Source organism: Euprymna scolopes, chromosome 6 (assembly GCF_053919585.1).
Source record: "Euprymna scolopes isolate OS-2025 chromosome 6, ASM5391958v1, whole genome shotgun sequence".
Taxonomy (NCBI): domain Eukaryota; kingdom Metazoa; phylum Mollusca; class Cephalopoda; order Sepiida; family Sepiolidae; genus Euprymna; species Euprymna scolopes.
The window spans coordinates 13626847-13646193 of record NC_136487.1 but is presented as its reverse complement, the minus strand read 5'-3'; the positions used below and the strand labels follow the sequence as shown (position 1 = coordinate 13646193).

The following is a 19347-nucleotide window of genomic DNA, read 5'->3' as shown; positions in this document are numbered from 1 at the left end:
TATTTGGAAATCATAAGTGAAACGGCAAATTAATTTCGTCTGTTCTTTCTTTACGGTAACAATGAAAAAATAGTAAACTTGTAAGGAAATAACAAAAACAAAAATACAACTGAATAAATATATGTATATATAGACATATATGTATGTACTTATTGATTTGTAAATCGCCACTTGTTTTCGTCTTTCAACAACACAGACTATATGTCATTCCTTGCATTGTGATAGCCTTCTAAATCTCTACTATATACCAATCCCACACAATGCTTCAAGCAAACTACATATCAATTCTAAAAATATTAGTGCTTATAATAATAAATGATAATTTATGAATGAATGAGAAATATTCGCTTTCGTGTTTACAACCAAGTTATGAATGAAAGGTTTCAAGTATTTTCAGTGTCGAAATTTGCAAAGCGATTGTGTTGTATCGCCGAGTGGGAAACCATACATAGACATCTATAAATATAAAAGCGAAAATGTATGTATGTATGTATGTATGTATGTGTGTTCGCTTTTTCTGTGTGTCTACAAAGGGCTTCTTTCTGAGAAGCGGTCGGTCGGTTCACAACTTTTAAAAACTTTTTGTATCACATACAAATCGTAATATCTCACAGTTAACAACGAAGCTCGCCTGTCTATTTAATTAGCTCGATTTCGGGAAGATGAATATTCAATATTTGTCGCTCGCTGCATGTGGCTTAGTCTTTTTCCTATAACATCTTGGGGGTGGGGGAAAAAGCGTTCAGCAGTAAATGAATACTATTCCACAGTCAAACTTGACCTCATTAACTCATTAAAACGGGCACCTGCCAAATCCAAATAATTAAATAAATTCAAACATGTTTCCGCTAGAATCTCGCGGTGGGGCAATGGTTAACGTCGTACGTTTTTTTTTTTCACACTTTAATTTACAACTTTGCCTCAACCGTTCGGGTTCGATCCTCATACTTACGTTTTTAACCCCTCCCCCAAACACCTCCAAACACCCGGGCAATGCCGGGTACCCCTCGCTAGTAATAATATGAAATCGATTTATTCCGACAGGTACAATAATAGATTTCCGTCTCGAGTAGCAAGAACTGGTAATTGAGTTATCCGGTAAATCGCCAAGGTTTCGCTATTAGGTTTCCTGCTCAACTCGCAGCTTCAAATGACCGCTACCAGGTACGCTGCCTTTAAATATACATGAACGGTAGACGCATGTTCCAGCGACGTCACAACAGATTGTAAGTCGGCAAATCCAGCTAGTTCATAAATAATCTCTCAAATAAGTGTGTACAAACTTTGCGGTAAGTTTGATGAATGTGGTGACATTGTTTCGGTTACAGACGTGCAAATACTTTTATCCATTGTAAGCAGATGAACGAGGGGCCTTCAGTAAGTTTCTGTAGGTTTTCATATGGGCACTTTTATTGATAGTACAAAAATGAAACTCTAGTCTCCTTCGAAGTAATCTCTTCCGGCTGCCATGCACTTGCTGTACGATTCCAACAGCTTCTGTAAGGCCCCAAGGAAGTTCTCTTGTATGAGCATGTGAATGACCCTCGTCACAGCCTCTTTCATCTCCTCAGTTATCTCGTAATGACAGCCTCTAATGTTTCCATTAAGCTTAGGGAATAACCAAAAGTCAAAGAGAGTAAGGTCTGGACTATAAGAGGGTGGCGGACTGTCTTGATGCTCATCTTGGTCAACATAGTATTCTTTGTTGACTGTCTGTCCAGTGCATATAGATCATGGCTGTGTTGTCCAAAAAAAAAAAAAAGGATAATCATAAGTTTATGCCCATTTTAGTAAAATATTCTGTTAAAAAGATTGAATCGTAGACTGGTGCTCTCGCGCACATCTTCTGCATCTTTAGTTCTTCTACGAATAATTGTGTGTACAGTTCCCACACTGATATCAAACTGTGCACTTATTGTCTCTATAGACATACGACAGTCCTTATCCATGAAATTCTTTATTTGGCCAATCAACTCTAGTGTTCTAACTTCCTTACTCTTTCCACACCTCTCATCACCTCTCACAGACTCCCTGCCTTCTTTGAATCTCTTATGCCACTCAAAAACGTTCGATTCATCCAATATGACCCAAAAGCAGTTCGAAGTATTACGTATGTTTCCGTGGCGTTTTTTTCTAAGTTTAAAACAAAATTTTATTGTATATCGTTCTTTTAAAGTGCCATCACGTCCAGGTTTAATTTTTGAAATTTACCAACTGTGACAACCGAGCTTTAGTAAGGTGCATTCCAATTCCTGCTGTAGCTGTTCATTTGCATCTGAAATCATAAAAATGTGTCAGTCATCTCATAAGATGTATAGCAATAACATACTGAACTGTTAAGAGTTCTCAACAATTTTACATGTCTGTACAAAAAGTTTCGGAAACTTATTGAAGGCACCTCCTACCTGGTTGATCAAATATAATGTCTACTGTCTACTTATGTTTAGATGATCGGCAGAAAAACATTCAAACAGAACTTTCTATGCCTTTGGTGTTGCATGGTTGACCATCCGTCTCTATATTTTGTTTTTCTTTTGCTTCCTTTCCTTTTATTGTGCTATGAAACTAGGTCATTCTTTTCATTCTCTATCTTTTATCTACTAGCGTAATATGTTAGAAAATAAATAAAACGAGTGTTTAAATATATTCACTTATTTATTTACCTTTTTCATCCGACATATTACCAGTTGTATGTAAGAGACTTCCATTTGCGATTGGGATGGTTTCTTTCAGTATTTTGTATTATTTTATATTTTTAAGCCATTATCGAGCATCTAAGTTAAGGATGGCTTTTTAAATAATCTACAAAACCTAAAGAGGATTATTCCTTGTTAACTATTCTGTACTTTCACATGACAATCTAATAAATAAATAAACTTGGGAAATAGAAACTCTCACTGGAAGTTATATTACTGAAAGAAAAAGAATATAAAATAATAGGATAGAGAAAGGAAAGAATAATCTTCAAATGATAGAGGGGGAAATGCCGATTCCATAAAAACGATTGGGAGATTTGACTGACTGGCATTGAAGAGAACACATCATCCCTGGGCTTTTGCCCAAGAGGCAGGACGCCTCCATAAGAGCTAAGTTGAAAGGCCCTTGTTCCTCGCTGGGAAATTATCTAAATGAACTTAAATTGTACAACCTGCATCACGAAGCCGTCGAGAACCCAAAGAACTTAGATTTCCTTGTACGAAGTTTACCGTGAAGATCTTTTAAATAATTTTATTTGTTCATAAGGAAATGACCCCGAGTTTTTCTATACTTTTCGAATACCAGCCTGCGTAAGGATGCAATTCTTGTCAGAATATACCCTGACGCCAGACGATGGAAGACACAGACTAGATTCAGCACGAGATCAAAGCGACGGCCGATGTAAACAGTGTTACCACACAGACTAAGGGTCATGCACGTTTTGCATGCTCTGAGCAACAGAGCGGTATTTTCCAATTACCAGTGACAGTCTGCTCACCCTTGAAGCGTCCATAACTAGACAAAGCTAAGAGTGTAGCCCTGCTGGGTTGCAACTATAGTCCTGTGAGCCGGGATCGACGAACACAGCTAGGGGTATATCACAAATGCGGTCTCTGTGAACCAGGATCCGACGAATGCAACTCAGAGGACATAGTGTTATACGAGCAGATCCCTTAATTGAAATGAAACCGAATTATAAATATTCCCGAAGTGTTGATTGAAGAGTATTTTCGAAAAATTAAATTGATTCTTGTAAAAAATTTTCTTCAGTCTAGAAGAATTTCCTCTTCATCGGACGAAGACAGAATAGGTTAAGAGTAGCACGAGTACAGATGCTGCACATTATGTTAAGAAAACAAAACATTGTTAACACCTATTTCATTGATTTGATGTATATCTAGGTTCCTAAATTCATTCATTTCTTGAAAAAAATTGCACATTGTAGCTGAGTGTCTTTCTTCTTAATTAAATCACTATTGTCACTATTAATTAGAATAAGGATATATCATAATAAAACGTAATAATTATGAAATATTCCGCGGTTGATGGTTTCTCTTAGTTATTCTTTGATAAACTCCTTGCTCTGACAAATTTAAATCGGATTAGGAAGAGCGAAAAACTGGTAGTTGAGAAACGTAAACCCAGCAAACAACACCCTCACATAAGGAGGAAGGAGTGGTGGGGGGTGATCTGGACGAGGTCTAACTAAATCCATGTTGGTCACGTGATCATCACACTCGAGATGAAGTTACGTAACTCCAGCTAATTAAGAAAAACTAGGCTGGTTGCAAAAGGGACGTAATCCAAGTGGTAATAGATGTTTTTTAATTGTTTTTTTTTGTCTGTAACAAAATAAAGTGAAATATGCATTGGTCGGCGTGCTCATCTCATCCGAGATGAAGTCACGTAACTCCAGCTCGTTAAAATAAGCTAAACTGATTGCTGAAAGAAGCGTAAACCCAGTTGATGTAGAATAAATTGAAATAGCTATTGGTCGGTGTGATCAGCAAACTCAAGATAGTCACGTAACTCCGGCTTGGCTAAAATACAGTACACTGGTGGCAACAAGGCGTAAATCCAGTAGCTCACATAATAAGAGGACCTGTAGTGGTATGTTATACGAGGAGGTGGTTATCATTCCTCCGTCATTTTTTCTCTGCCTTGATGGAGGGCGAGCAATTTATCCTCTCTGGTATTTTAAGAAGTTTACCAGCTGACCAGGAGCCTGGCGGAAAAAATTGCTTCACTGAGTTCCTGATGGGGCGACGGGCATGGAGACATTGACCGCAGACGACTGATTTATGTATCATTAATTAAGGAGTGCACAGGGAGGAATGTGGCACTATTTCTAGTACTACTGGCCATCGTGATCCTCCACTCCCTAGCCAGGAGGTGATTTGGCCGTAAGCGGAGGGATACACCGAAATAAGCAACCAGAATGCAATCCCGCGATTCCCTTCCTTTCCTTACTCTCTTTCCATTCTGACAGCCATGGCTCTCTGTATTTTAGTTAAGGAGTAGCTAGATAGTAATTTTGAAAGAGTTAAAGTTAATTCTTATGATTTGTAAATAGGTTTTGTAATATATTGTAATATTTTTACTAACTATGATCACGTAAATAAATATTTATGAAAACTATTGAATTATTTATCATTATTTATTTATCTGTTTACAAAGACTGAATAATTCCTGCATTGACAAGTCTTCAAACCTATATATATATATATATATATATATATATATATATGTAATTCTTGGTTCGTTCAATGTTTATACAACCATATTTCTACATTACCAATTTATTTGAAATTTTCAACCCATCTTTAGAGTCGAAGGATGTTTTTATGTTATTAAAATAAATTTACATCGCCAATTATTAAAATATTAAATAATAAAATAAGAAAGCCATTCTTAACATGGGAAAGGGAGGGTGTTCTGTAACTATTTTATACTTTCACCTAACAATTTAATAAACAAAAGATAGTACTACCGTTATTTAGAAAGCTATTCTTAACATGGGGAGGGAGTTTTGCATCTATTCTATACTTTCACTTAACAGTTTAATAAACAAAAATAGATAGTACGTATGCATAGAAAATACCGTGCTGAAATAATGTTATTTAGAAAGACATTCTTAACATGGGGAAGGTGTTTTGTAACTATTCTGTCCTTTCACCTGACAATTTAAAAACAAAACATGGTACTTATGCAGAGAAGCTACCCTGCTGAAATAATGACGTTATTATTTAGAAAGCCATTCTTAACATGAGAATAGGGGTGTTTTTTTAACTATTGTGGACTTTCACCTAACAATTTAATAAACAAAAGTTAAACTTAAGCAGACAAGGAACAGTACTGAAGCATTAACATTATTTAGAAAGACATTCTTAACATAGGGAGGGAGGATGTTTTCTAACTATTCTGTACTTTCGGTGCTAATGCAGAGAGTGACCCGCGCTATTTTTTAAATCGTATTTCCACGTTTAATTCAAGTTTTATGATATGTTTTTTATTCAATTGTAAGGTTAAAGTACAGATTAGGTACAAACACCCTCCCCTCCCCATGTTAAGAATGGCTTTTTAAATAATAACGTTATTATTTCAGCACAGATCACTCTCTGCATGAATACCGATTAACGTTTTGTTCTTTGCTTTTTTTACCGTATTTCTTTTTAAGAAAACCTTTTTTAACAAAAATTGAAAGTGCACGTTGTTCTATTTTTTTTTTACAGAAGTTGTTTTTATATAAGAAAATATGAATGATTTTAAAGAAATTGGGTACTCGTGCACTTATTGATCCGTGCTGAAATAATAACGATATTATTTAAAAAGCCATTCTTAACATGGGGAAAAGAGGGTGTTTTGTACCTATTCTGTACTTTAACCTTACAATTGAATGAAAAAAACCGGTAAATTTTTAGATTAGGTCCACCCCCACAATTTTCTTTTAAATGACGACTTTTGTAGGTTTTCGACTATGCTGAATACAGAAATCGCATTGAAATTTTGCAGAAATAAGTAGTTATCGGGATATTAAAAATTTGTATAATGCATTTTAATCTCTGGCAGCCATCTTTTTTACACGCGTGTGCGCGTCATAAACAAATCTACGCGCGTAACAAAGATGGCCACCAAAGAATACAATGCATAAAACAACTATTTATATCTCGATAACTACTTATTTCTGCAAAATTTCAATGCGATTTCTGTATTCAGCATAGTCGGAAACCTATACAAGTCGTCATTTAAAAGAAAATTGTGGAGGTGGACCTAATCTAAAAAAATACCAAAAAAACATAAAACTTTAATTAAACTTGGAAATACGATTTTAAAAAATAGCGCGGATCAGTAAGTGCATTAGCATCCATTAATCGACTAATGTGATATTATTGCCAAATAAGGTCCGGCTACAATGTTGAACGCGCCGTTCACATTTTTTTTTTTTTTTTTTTTTTTTTTAAAGTTAAATTCAACTTTCACAATATCTTTTTATTTTTTTTTATAATTTCACAATATCTTTTTTTAATAATAAATTGGTAGTTAAAAATGCACAGAATAGTTACAAAACACCATCCCCTCTCTATGGTAAGAATGGCTGAAAAAAATATTAGGTACTCATGTAGAGAGTGATCCGTGCTGAAATAATAACGTTATTATTTAAAAAGCATGGGGAGGGAGGGTGTTTTGTATCTATTCTGTACTTTAACCTTACAATTGAATAAAAAAAACATGTCATAAAACTTTAATTAAACTTGGAAATACGATTTAAAAAATAGCGCGGATCAGTAAGTTCATTAGCACCAGAAATTGTTAGGTGAAATACAGAAAAGTTTTTACCAAGAAAACCATTATTATTTTTTGGCTATTCTTACCAAGGGGATGGTGTTTTGTCACTATTCTATGCTTTCAACTAACAATTTATTAAAAAAACAAAAGGTAAATTTTCACATTAGGTCCACCTTCACAATTTTTAACATGGGTAGGTTGGGGGTGTTTATTTTGAAAGCCGTTCTTAACACGGGGAGAATGGTGGTATTTATTCCAAAAACCGTTTTTAAAAGACGAAAGACAGGTAAAAGATTAAAACATGTGGTTAGGCATGGGTGTTGTTTATTCCGAAAGCCGTTCTTAATATGGGGAGGTTGGGAGTGTTTATTCATGGCCGTCAGTGAATTATAGTCCATAGTACAGGTCTTTATATCTCGAAAACTAATTGCCTCTGCAAATTTTAAATGAGATTTTCTTATTCAGCATAGTCGAAAATTGTGGAGGTGTGGAGATATCGTGAAATTTAAATTTAAGTGCGGTACTAAAAATAAAATTAGACAGAAAAATACACCTTTGGGTTTGTACTTGCACAAAGACTTGAAAAAGTTGTCAACAAAAGCAAATATATAGCAAGTAAATATTTTCAAAGGCAAGATAAGTTACTTTTCTTCCTAATTGGATAATTTTTAGTGTTTTTATTGGGGTTGTACTACTGTACATATAGATTCGAAAAAGTTGTCAAAAAATAAATGTATAACAAATATTATCAAAGGCAAGATATGTTACTTTATTACCAAAATGGATAATTTTCTTGTTTTTTTAATGTAAAATGTTTATTCGGCTAAAAAAACACAGCGTTTACGGCTATATTTGAAAATTACAAATGGCGGTAGACTGTGTTAAACACATTAGGTTTGGGAAAATGAGTTAAAACTAAAAAGCTATACAAAATACTGTTAAAAACTACCGAATACATGTCTGCCTATGTCACGGTAACATATATTGATTGAGTTCCTGACAGTATTTTGTATAGTTTTTTAGTTTTAACTCATTTTCCCAAACTTAACGTGTTCAACAGTCTGCCGCCATTTGTATTTTTCAAATATACAGATAAACACTACATGTTTTCGAACCGATTAAACATTTTACACTAAATAAAAACACTAAAATCTTATCCAGTTAGGTAGAAAAGTAACTTATCTTGCCTTTGATAACATTTATTTGTTATATTTATTTTTCAACAACTTTTTCTTTCTGTGTTTAGTAATACACACCCGTTTTATTTACTATAACGTTTAGTCGGCTCGAAAAACAATGTTTATCAGTGCATTTGAAAAATACAAACGGTGACGGACACTGTTGATGATGTTAAGTTTGAGAAAATGATTAAAAACTAAAAAACTATACAAAATACTATCAGAAACCCACCGAATATGTCAGCCTATATCACAATAACATATAATCAGTAGGTGTCTGACACTGTTTTGTATAGTTTTTAACTGATTTTCCGAAACTTAACGTATTCAACAGAGTCCGTGACCATTCGTCTTTTTCAAATACATAGATAAACACTGTTTTTTGAGCCGATTAAACATTTTACATTAAATAAAAACGCTAAAAAATTATCCAGTTAGATAGAAACGTAATTTACCTTACCTTTGCTTTCATTTATTCGTTTTTGGACAACTTTTTCGAATCTGTGTATAGTAACACCCCCTCCTTACCCAAATATTAATTAAAAACTCACATTTTTGAATACAATAAAAAAAAAAACTATTTAGCGTTTCAATGGTTTAGCAACTTTCGGCTTAATCCACTGAATGTTGGTCGAGCCCAAGCCATGATTGATGGTAACCCCCGAGGATCCGGATCCAATTCTGCAAGAGTACCATTTTTTCATTTTCGCCTTTTTTTTTTTTAACTTTTTGGAGTGGATTGCTGTATTAAGAATATAAGTAACATGCATTTCCTCTTTTTATTAGAATTTTCCATTACACGAAATTAAGCCACAGCAACGCGTGGCAGAGTACAGCTAGTATATATATATATATATATATATATATATATATATATATATATATATATAGTAAGTTATAAAATATATATAGCGATTAAGCTACACTGAATATTCCGCGTTTCATCCACTCTAGGACTCTTCAGACTTATGCAGTGTAGCTTAATCGCCATATATATTTTATAACTTACTAACTAGCTCTACCTACGTATTGAGCACTTTTGAAGTAAATACTTAAAGTTTACGCAAAAATTTATACTTTCGTATACTAATTTTATGTGAGTAAATTAAGTAGTTATATATATATATATATATATATATATATATATATATATATATATATATATATATATATATATATATATATATAGTTGCATTGAAGTCAAAGGGTAATGCGATAATGTCACATATTTATTTCTTATAAACATAATGCCTTAAAAATGTTTTGATTTTAACATTCATTTTTTTGTAAACAGGATGTCTTAAGGAAAAAATAGTTGTTTGTTTTCAACGTTTTAATCATTTTATTTCACACATCAATAACTACCATTCCGCGCATGATGTCACAAACAGAAAACACATCTCTTTTCTGATTATCTTTTTCAAGTATATAAAAGTCACTTTCTCTACTCTCGTGTGGATTTCAAAGATAATTATTCTATGAATAATCACAACTTGGTTCAATTTTGCTATACGAACAGGTAAAGTACTTCGTTGATTTCGTTTTTTTTTTTCCTAAAAAATTCTGATTTTTCATCGTAAAGTGAAAGTTTATTCTAAGTTTCTTCTAGTATTTGTTTTTAACAAATGTTTTATAATCTTTTATTTTTGTGTTTAAATTCATGAAGTCCAGTGTTACTTCATTTGTGTGTAAATTGTAAGGTTAAAGTATTTTGCCTGTCAGTTTGATTTAAATTCAAAAAGTTTGTTTTGTGTATTATAATGTCATTGGAAGAGATTACATTGTACGGTTTTTGAAAGAAGATGGATTAAAGTAGTGTACACATCCAAGGTCGAGTATATGTTCCCGGCTTGAGCATGGAGCATGCGGTTCCTGGTCCCGTTAGACCCCAGACTCTTTAAGGTAAGCCTTCTTAGTTTCTTAGCTAGACGAGTGAATATCCTCCCCTCCCGATAGGAAACCACCAAGACACCCCTTCTCCATTTTTTTCTTTTCACCTCTCCCCCCCCCTAAATTGCACTTATCTTGGAAGGACATCACATACTCCACGACTCCTCCACTCTATTTTTTCTTTTCCCATCTAGATTTGAGCTCCACTTAGAGATTTACCTGCTTGTTTTCGGTTCCAGTCAAGCCGGAAAACAGCCGACGGTTTACCATGTAGACAGGGTTGGGAGGGTCTTCCTAACATCTGTTTGTACGTTTTGTTTTTTCCCACCCCACACTTCTGAAATTATTTTAATCAAAACGATTTATTTATGTTCATATTTATTTAGTAAAAAAATAAATAAAAATATTTTAAAAAATCGATTTGGGAATCTTAAGTAGAACAATCTTTGGAGTGAATGTGGTATTATAGTGATTGAAAATTCAGCCAGGAAAATGATAGACATATATAACGTACAGTGATAGGAATATAGATCCTTCCTCTCCAACACTTTGAAATGGCCTAGTGCCTAATTTATTTTTGTATTTTTCTGAAATAAGTGAATTTTTCAGAGTGTAGTATCTGTTCTAATGGTACACCTAAGTTAAGTTTTTCTTGGTCGGGGAAACTAATCTATACTAAGGCAATTTTTATTTTTGCCTACATCCAGAGTAACTCTTTTGTGGGAGCTGTTTTTCACCCACATTAAAACGACTTCACATATTGCTCTTGTGGGGAAGCATTTAAATAGTAATAGGAAAAGTAGACTTTCAATATTAATGTCAGAGCGAGAAAACGCTCAACTTATATATATATACTCTCGTGAAAAAAAAATGGGCCAAACAAATTTTATACATTTTATTGCACTAAAAGCTATATTGAACAAAGAACAATTGAACAAGGAAACTTAAACAAGACTAATAACACAGAACAAGACATTTAATTTAATAAATACTTAGGATAGAATCGCATTCCCTTTTGATTTCTTTAAAAAATCGATCCTTTTAGACATGCTCTCAACCAAAGTGGGACACTGAAGAGGAGATGCTATTCCATTCACTTTGTACAGCTTCCACAGTTTCTCATTGTTTGAAAAAGTTCTTCCGGTCAATGCACGAGATGAATTTAGGAAAACTCATCTCGGGAAAACTCGTCTCCGGAAAACTCGTCTCTGGAAAACCCGACCCCGGAAAACTCGTCCCCTTTCGCTAGGTAGGAAAACTGGTCCCTTATCGAACAAATATCGATTGAAAACACATTTTATGCTCGTTCTTGAAGGATATATTGTTTTTTAAAATAGACTATAGCCCCCATAATATTTTTTAACAATATTTTTACTTGTTTAATGTTTTTTGTGATTTTTAAATAAAATCGATTTTCTAAGTGTCCGTTTTCTACCTAACTGGATAAGTTCTTAGTGGTTTCACTTATTTTAAAGCGTTTATTATGTTCATAAACGAGACTGCATATTTTTTTATATTAATATAAAAAGAATTTACTTATTTACTGTTGTTTATAAAAGGGTAAAATCGATTTTTCTACCTCGCCGAATGTTGTCTGTTGTTTAATTTATTTGGAATCGTTTATTCGGTAAAGAATAAAAAACACAGAAAACAAAAAAAAAACATGTCGAGTGTTACGTGAGAACGAGAAATAATGTCCGGTATATCACATCTTAGGGGTCTTGATAATCGCTAAAAATAGAAAATTAAATAAATTACTGAGGGAGATTTGGTTTTAAAAAGAAAATAATAAACTTTAATATTTTTTAAAATATAATTTAGAGAGAGTGGGGGGGTTAAAAACTATATCTCCCTCCGAAAAACAATCAACAAAAAATGAAATTAAAAAGATTCTTGATAAACGATAGCGGAGTTTTCAATAAAATTGATTAATAAATTTATTTAGTGATTACTTTTTCTCTTAATGATTGATTTTAGAATTTTGAAGTAAAAATTAAAAAAATTAAAAATGAGTTAACGAGAGATTGTTAGCATATGGCATCTCTCGCGCCAAAAAAATATTTCGCTTTTAATTTATTAGTTAATTTTTGCAAAATTTGACAGGACGACAAATAATGTTGATAATTGCTAAAATTATAATTTTAAATAACGCATGAGTGCATTTGGTATGAGAGAAAACAAAAACATAACAACAAAAAAAAACTATCATGATTAAAAAACCAAAACAAAAAAGTAACGAAGAATCGAATCGCTCCCTGTTTTTTAATTTTTTGGTTTTGTTTTTTATTATTGTTTTTATGACTCCCAAAAACATCGTTAAAACAAGAACAAAAAAAATTGTAATTAACTTTGTATGAACATAATAAATGCTTTAAAATAAATGAAACCACTAAGAACTTAGCCAGTTAGGTAGAAAACGGACACTTAGAAAATCGATTTTATTAAAAAAAAAAACCCACAAAAACACATTAAACAAGTAAAAATATTGTTAAAAGATATTATGGGGGGGGCTATCGCTATTTTAAAAAACAATATATCCTTCAAGAACGATCATAAAATGTATTTTCAATCGATATTTATTCAATAAGGGACCAGTTTTCCTACCTAGCGAAAGGGGACAAGTTTTCCGGGGTCGAGTTTTCCGGAGACGAGTTTTCCGGAGACGAGTTTTCCCGAGACGAGTTTTCCCGGGACGAGTTTTCCGGGCACGGCACGAGATATTATGGACCAAATATTCTCGAGTAGATTTAAATCGGGGCTTTGACCTGGCCAAAATATCACATCAATTGTGACTTTAGCAGTGTGTACAGGGGCTTTATCATGTTGAAAAATAATGTTCAGGGATATTCCCAGCTTCTGGATACTTGGTAACAGTCCTGTTTTTAATATTCGAATGTATTCCTTTGTATTGATTGCCTTTTCACATCTAATAAGTTCCCCAACTCCTGCTGCAGTAAAAGTTCCCTATACCATTATCCCTCCATTCCCGTGTTTAACTGTCGATTTTATGCACCTGGGCGAAAATTTTTCTCCAGTTCTTCGATTGCACCGTTTGGGAGCATCGGGAGAATTACTAACAAGACAAAATCTTGATTCATCTAACCAGAAAACATTTCTGAACCAGTCTGTATCTTTCTTGCCATAACCTGAGAAAAATATCTTTCTATCATTGATGTTCTTCTTAGATAAAAGTGGCTTCTTGCTTTTAGAGGAAAATCCCATTTCTTTCAATCATCTAGATATTGTATATCTAGAAATGGAATTTCCAACTCCTGCTTTGAATTCTTTGCTATGGTCTACATAAGTTTTCTTTCAATCCTTTAAAACAGTTAATTTAAGTCTGTGGTCGTCCTTAAAAGTGGTCGACCAGATCCAGATTTCCCTTTTACCAAGCGCTCAACTTCCAACCTTTGACCAATTCGCTTCACTACAGAAAGAGATATTTTCACTTTTTCTTTTCTTAAAATATCAAAAATCTGATTGTAAGTCATTTTGGTCTGCCTAAATCCTGCAATTCGTTTATATATATATATATATATATATATATATATATATATATATATATATATATATATATATATATATATATATATATATATTTATATATATATATATGTATGTATATATATATATATATATATATATATATATATATATATATATATATATATATATATGCCAAGATGCAGTCTAACCATTTTTAGGATTAATTTTTCCAATTATTATTATATGCTATAATAATAATGATCTGCAAAATAGAAATTTTCAGTTAAAATTAACAAATATTCATGGAAACATTGAAAATTCGATTTCTTCCTTCTTTCACTCTTGTCCCATTTTTTTTTTTGCCCATGAGTGTATGTATGTATATATATACTAGCAGAAGTACCCGTCGTTGACTGGGTTCAAAAACAGCCCACACAAAATGGACTGAAAGTATGATAGGTTTTGAAAAGGAGTGGGTTGTAAAGAGATAGGTTTTGATACTCAAAAATTATACCCTAAGCAAAATATGATGAAAGTAAAGATAATTTTCGCGAAAATATATTTTTTGATATCAACTTTGTTTCCATTCGTAGCCAAGAGTAACCAACAAAATTATGTTTCCTTACAAAGAGAAAATGCTATATATATAATATAAATATACAAGAAATAAATGTTACCATAGTCAATAAAAGTTACTTTTATGGTAGAAAAGTTCATAGGTTTGTATTTTTAAATAGTTAAAAAATATCAAAATGGCAGCGACTTTGAAATGAAGAGCCCCGTTTCAATTTGAAGGAGGGGCACCTGAGCATTCTGTGTTAACAATTTAAGAGAGTTCCGTCAACGTAAGGAATATTTATAAATATATTTTTATGTTTTCCGTTATTTTGTGCTGGAGGAATATTCGATTATGGCATGTGTAGTTTATATAAAGATTAATTTAAGCAGTTATCGCCTCAAATTTCGTTTTAATTTCGGTTCGATGAAATTATTTAAAGTAAAGTGCATCAAAAACTATTTCAAAACACAAAAGAACATGAAATGAACTTTTATTGACTATGGTAACATTTATTTCTTGTATATTTATTTTTTAGGTAGTCGTTTGTTGGCTTTTCTGCTAAACACTCTTACTGAATAATATCGATGAAATATCGAAAAACAAAGAAACAAAAACAGTTTTGAAAAATAATGAAACTTTACTTACTTTAGTAAAATAATCCGAAACAGCAAAATACAATATTAAAAACGTAAACACGTAATTACTTTAGTTTTTAAAGCAAAGAATCGACATAAATATGAATAAGAATAAAATGGCGCCATGTTCAATCAGAACAGCCTCGTTTCAGTTTTACAGTATTGAACGGTGTAGTATTGCTTCGTCGGATTCAGGGTTGTACCATTGTAATGTAAAAAACACGCAAAAAGGGTTGTAATCAACTACAGTTCTTCTAGTACACTGACAAAATAAAGTTTAAACAGATATATAAATAAAATAAAAAGGTTATGTAAATGTTTTTAAAAAGACACGTAATAACGTGAGCAGGATGTTTTCCTTCTTTTGACACGATAACAAGTAATGTTCTTATTTTTTTTATTATTTATCTATTTTCGAAAGAGTGCTACGTACAAGTGGAGAAGAAAAAAACAGTTATGCAAAATTTGTGTGGAAAATTGTCTAAAGTTCCGACTTTTTTTTTGGCTTTCACTTTAAAAAGAACGTGAATTTATGAGGTGAATTTATTGGACACAAAATGATTCAACTAAAAAAAAAAAAAGAAATAAAAGCTAACGTAAATTAAGATTAAAGTTAAGGTGCTATTGTGGACCCCTCACCCCTTTTAAAAAACCTTGTTAAGCTTTGTGACATATTTACATCCTATGGAGGTCAGGCGCGAACGAACACCCAATAATTTTATTATACCATATTTCTTCAATCTGAAACATAATTATCAAAGTATACTTACGCAAATAGATATGAAAAGTCTTTGTTAAAGTTTGTGCCATATTTCCAGAGAGTACAGACGCGAACACAGACCCCACAATTTTATTATACCACCCCTATTTAAGTTGAAACATACTTATTAAAGTATTCTTACGTACATCTATATAAAAAACACGTGTAAACGTTTTTTTTTTTTTCATTTTTTATTTCCAGCCTTTGGGGGTCAGGCGCGAACACAGACCCCACAATTTTTATGAACTACCGTTCTGCCAGATCAAACAAACCCATTCCTGATCCTCGATACACCTTCTATCATTATATATAATTAGTTTTTTTAAATAGTCAACCATATAAGAGCCTATTTATAACCACACACACAAACAAACACACACACGTTCAGCTTTATATTATAGATAATATAAATATACAAATAAAATAAATAAAAATGAGATGCAAATGATGATGATGATGATGATAATAATCATAATTATAATAATAATAATCAGAGGAATGGCTGAAAAAATACAACGATTAACGATAATGAAAACTGCTGAAATATTAAGGAAAACCCTTGAATATGGAGAATAATACAAGCATACAATATAATGAAGAAGCGTTACAGGGAATAAAGAACACTGAAGCTACATATCTACAAGTTCTTCACACCCCCATCACGAATCCTCTCCCATTGTCCAATCACCCCCCACACTAAAAAAAGTGATACTAAAGAGCCGAGGAGGGTCAAGGAGGATGGAAAGACCGAGGAGAGCGCGCTGACCAGATCTCCGCTGGACAAGCGCGAAGAAAACTGGGACTCAAATTCCAGTAAAGACCAATGGCCACTGCCAGCCAGAAATCAATGGTAAGAGGCTGTTGCGATGACGCAAATTTATTTGCAAATGCTATCGAAGGAGGTGGAGAGATCTGGACGTCTGGGGAGACTTGTTGTCACGCAGCTTCCAGAGAACACCACAGGTTTCCAATCAGATCTTTGATGACTTGTGTGAAATCTCCATGTGGGCCAATAATAATAATAATAATAATAATAATAATAATAATAATAATAATAATAATAATAATAAATTTGTAGAGTAACACTCTCAGCTAAACCCCCATTCCAAAAATGAAATATTATTGATTACGTGTGAAACCCTTAAAACACTTGACAGAGAGAAAAGCAATCATTTTATTATTTAGTGGAAGACCAGTTCCGAATATAAATTTAACATAAAATAATCGTTATTTCTGAGCCATTCTAATTCCTTATGAATGTTGACTAAATTGTTTCCCACTAGCTTAAATTCATTTGCCAACGTCGTAAAACCACTTGTAATCGCTTAAAAAGTAGATACCTCCCGCCAAATAAACGCACATAATTTACCTCTAGTAGAAAAAATTATTTTGTTTCCGAAACATTCTAGTGTGTTAACACTTATTATACGTATTTTAAGTTAATTTTATGTGTGGAACTGATCATGCACTTTACATTTCTAAATAAATTGTTTTATATTTATTTGTTATAATAATGAGTGTTTATATAGGTAATGTTTTTATATAATTTTTAACGTGTAAAACGGTACTGCATTCTTATGTAATTATCAGTGTTTTTTCTTCTGTTTTCATTTTTCGCCAATTGCAATTATAACTTTTTGTTGTGAAAAGAAAAATTCGATTCTCCATTTTCTAGACCATTGCATGTAAACAATCTAAAAAATAGATTCGCATATAAATTTAACGTAAAATTGATCACCACTTTCGAACCAGACAGTGTTTTAAGAACATGTAACGGGTTTTGTTTGTTTTTAATTTTTGGCCATGTTCATGTTTCTGTTCATGTTCATGTTTATGTTCCTGGTTAAACTGTAGTATACAATATTTCATTGTAACAAGTCATAAAAACACGACCTCTTCCTACTAATAACCCTAAGTCCTGGTGATAATACGAAAAATAAAGCGATTACTTGTGGTTTTATGATTTTGCCGATTGGGCGTGGGGATCAGTGTTAAAAATTTAGTTAACTGCTTTAAAACAATTAGAATGACCTGGAAACGGGTGATCATTTTACGTTAAATTTATGAATTTAGGAAAATTAGGCAACGTAAAAAGGCAACAGAAGAAAGGGCAACGGAAAAAGGGTAATTATTGAATAAATATCGAAAAAAAGGGTAATTATTGAATAAATATAAAAAAGGGTACTTATTGAATAAATATCGAAAAAAAAGGGTAATTATTGAATAAATATCGAAAAAAGGGTAATTATTGAATAAATATCGAAAAAAAGGGTAATTATTGAATAAATATTAAAAAAGGGTAATTATTGAATAAATATCGATTGAAAATAAATTTTAGAACAATTCTTGCTGGAGATATTGTTTTAAGATGGACACCAAACCCCCATCCCTCACCCTAATTAAAAAAAAAATATTAATGTACTAATTGTTCTGTTTTATGTTTTCGAATTCGGCAATTTTTCTGTTGAACTCGAGAACCTGCACAGAATTTTGGTTGGAGGTTACATCGATCGAAATTTACACAAAATGTAGTATCTCCTCATTCAATGATCCTACTAGACCGAGGCAATTTTAATTTTTGTTCCGACCCAGGGTACCACTTTTTAAGAACTGGATATTCCCCACATTAAAAGAGGATCTTATGTCTAACTTTACCCTCTAGGTGAGGCAAGTAAATAGGAACACTCAACATGAGAACAGTAGTACGAAGCGTGTTCATAACTTATAAAAATCAATTTTATTTGGTTTTAAAGAACCCTTAACATTTTTAGATATTTTTAAATATAATTTTGGGGGAGCGGTAGCCGCTTTTTAAAAAGACTCTTGAACAACGAGCTATTTTCAATCGATACTTATAATTGCCCTAAATTTATATGTGCGACATTTATAGGTTTTCGACTATACTGATTATGAAAATCTCATTTAAATTTGGTAGAGGCAAATAATTTCGATGATTGGGGTGTCTATTCCGAAAGCCGTTCTTAACATGAAGTGGTTAGTTGTCTATTCCGAAAGCCTTTCTTAACATTGGGAAGTTGGGGATGTCTATTTCGAAAGCCATTCTAAACATACGGAGGTTGGGGGTGTCTATTCCGAAAGACGTTCTTAACATGAGGAGGTCGGAGGTTAGCCACCGACAACAACCGTACTTTATTTTTTTAAGAGAAGGGGACCTGCTTCAATCGGACCATGCCGGTTAACGAGTCCTGCTAGTTGTAAATATATAGTAAAGTTATTTTTTTTTCTACAAACTTGTGTTCCGTGTCATTTCTCACCGCCCAAGATATCACAGCCAGAAATCAAGACCAAGCAGACATAACAAATTAAAACAAAGTAATGATACATGCACAGATATATATATGAACGAAATTTTAAATAGTAAAACTAATAATTATACATACACACACACATATGTATATATATCTAAACGTAACTCTGAGACATTGAACATAGGAAAAAAAAAAAAGGATAATCAAAATAGGAAACGTGTTTGTTTTTGATTTTACGAACGCTAAAAGACTGTTATGAAATAAGAACTCCAAACTTGTGGGTTGCTTACCGCACTTTATAGTTAGA

The 19347-nt window shown here is 32.6% G+C and overlaps 2 protein-coding genes across 4 annotated transcripts in view; one reads left to right on the top strand and one right to left on the bottom strand.

Annotated features, from left to right (window-relative positions):
- The window catches only part of LOC145277520 (uncharacterized), a 156582-nt gene that overhangs the window by 104484 nt on the left and 32751 nt on the right, over positions 1-19347 (bottom strand). The gene's annotated exons all lie outside the window — the stretch shown is intronic.
- The window catches only part of LOC145277522 (uncharacterized), an 83070-nt gene that overhangs the window by 56415 nt on the left and 7308 nt on the right, over positions 1-19347 (top strand). The window contains exon 1 of one of the 2 annotated variants that reach the window (XM_080128959.1): positions 9821-9960. The exons of the other annotated variant lie outside the window; for it this stretch is intronic. The gene's annotated coding sequence lies outside the window, so the exon portion shown is untranslated. Of the gene's footprint in view, positions 1-9820; positions 9961-19347 lie in introns of those variants that run through there. 2 annotated transcript variants of the gene reach the window in all.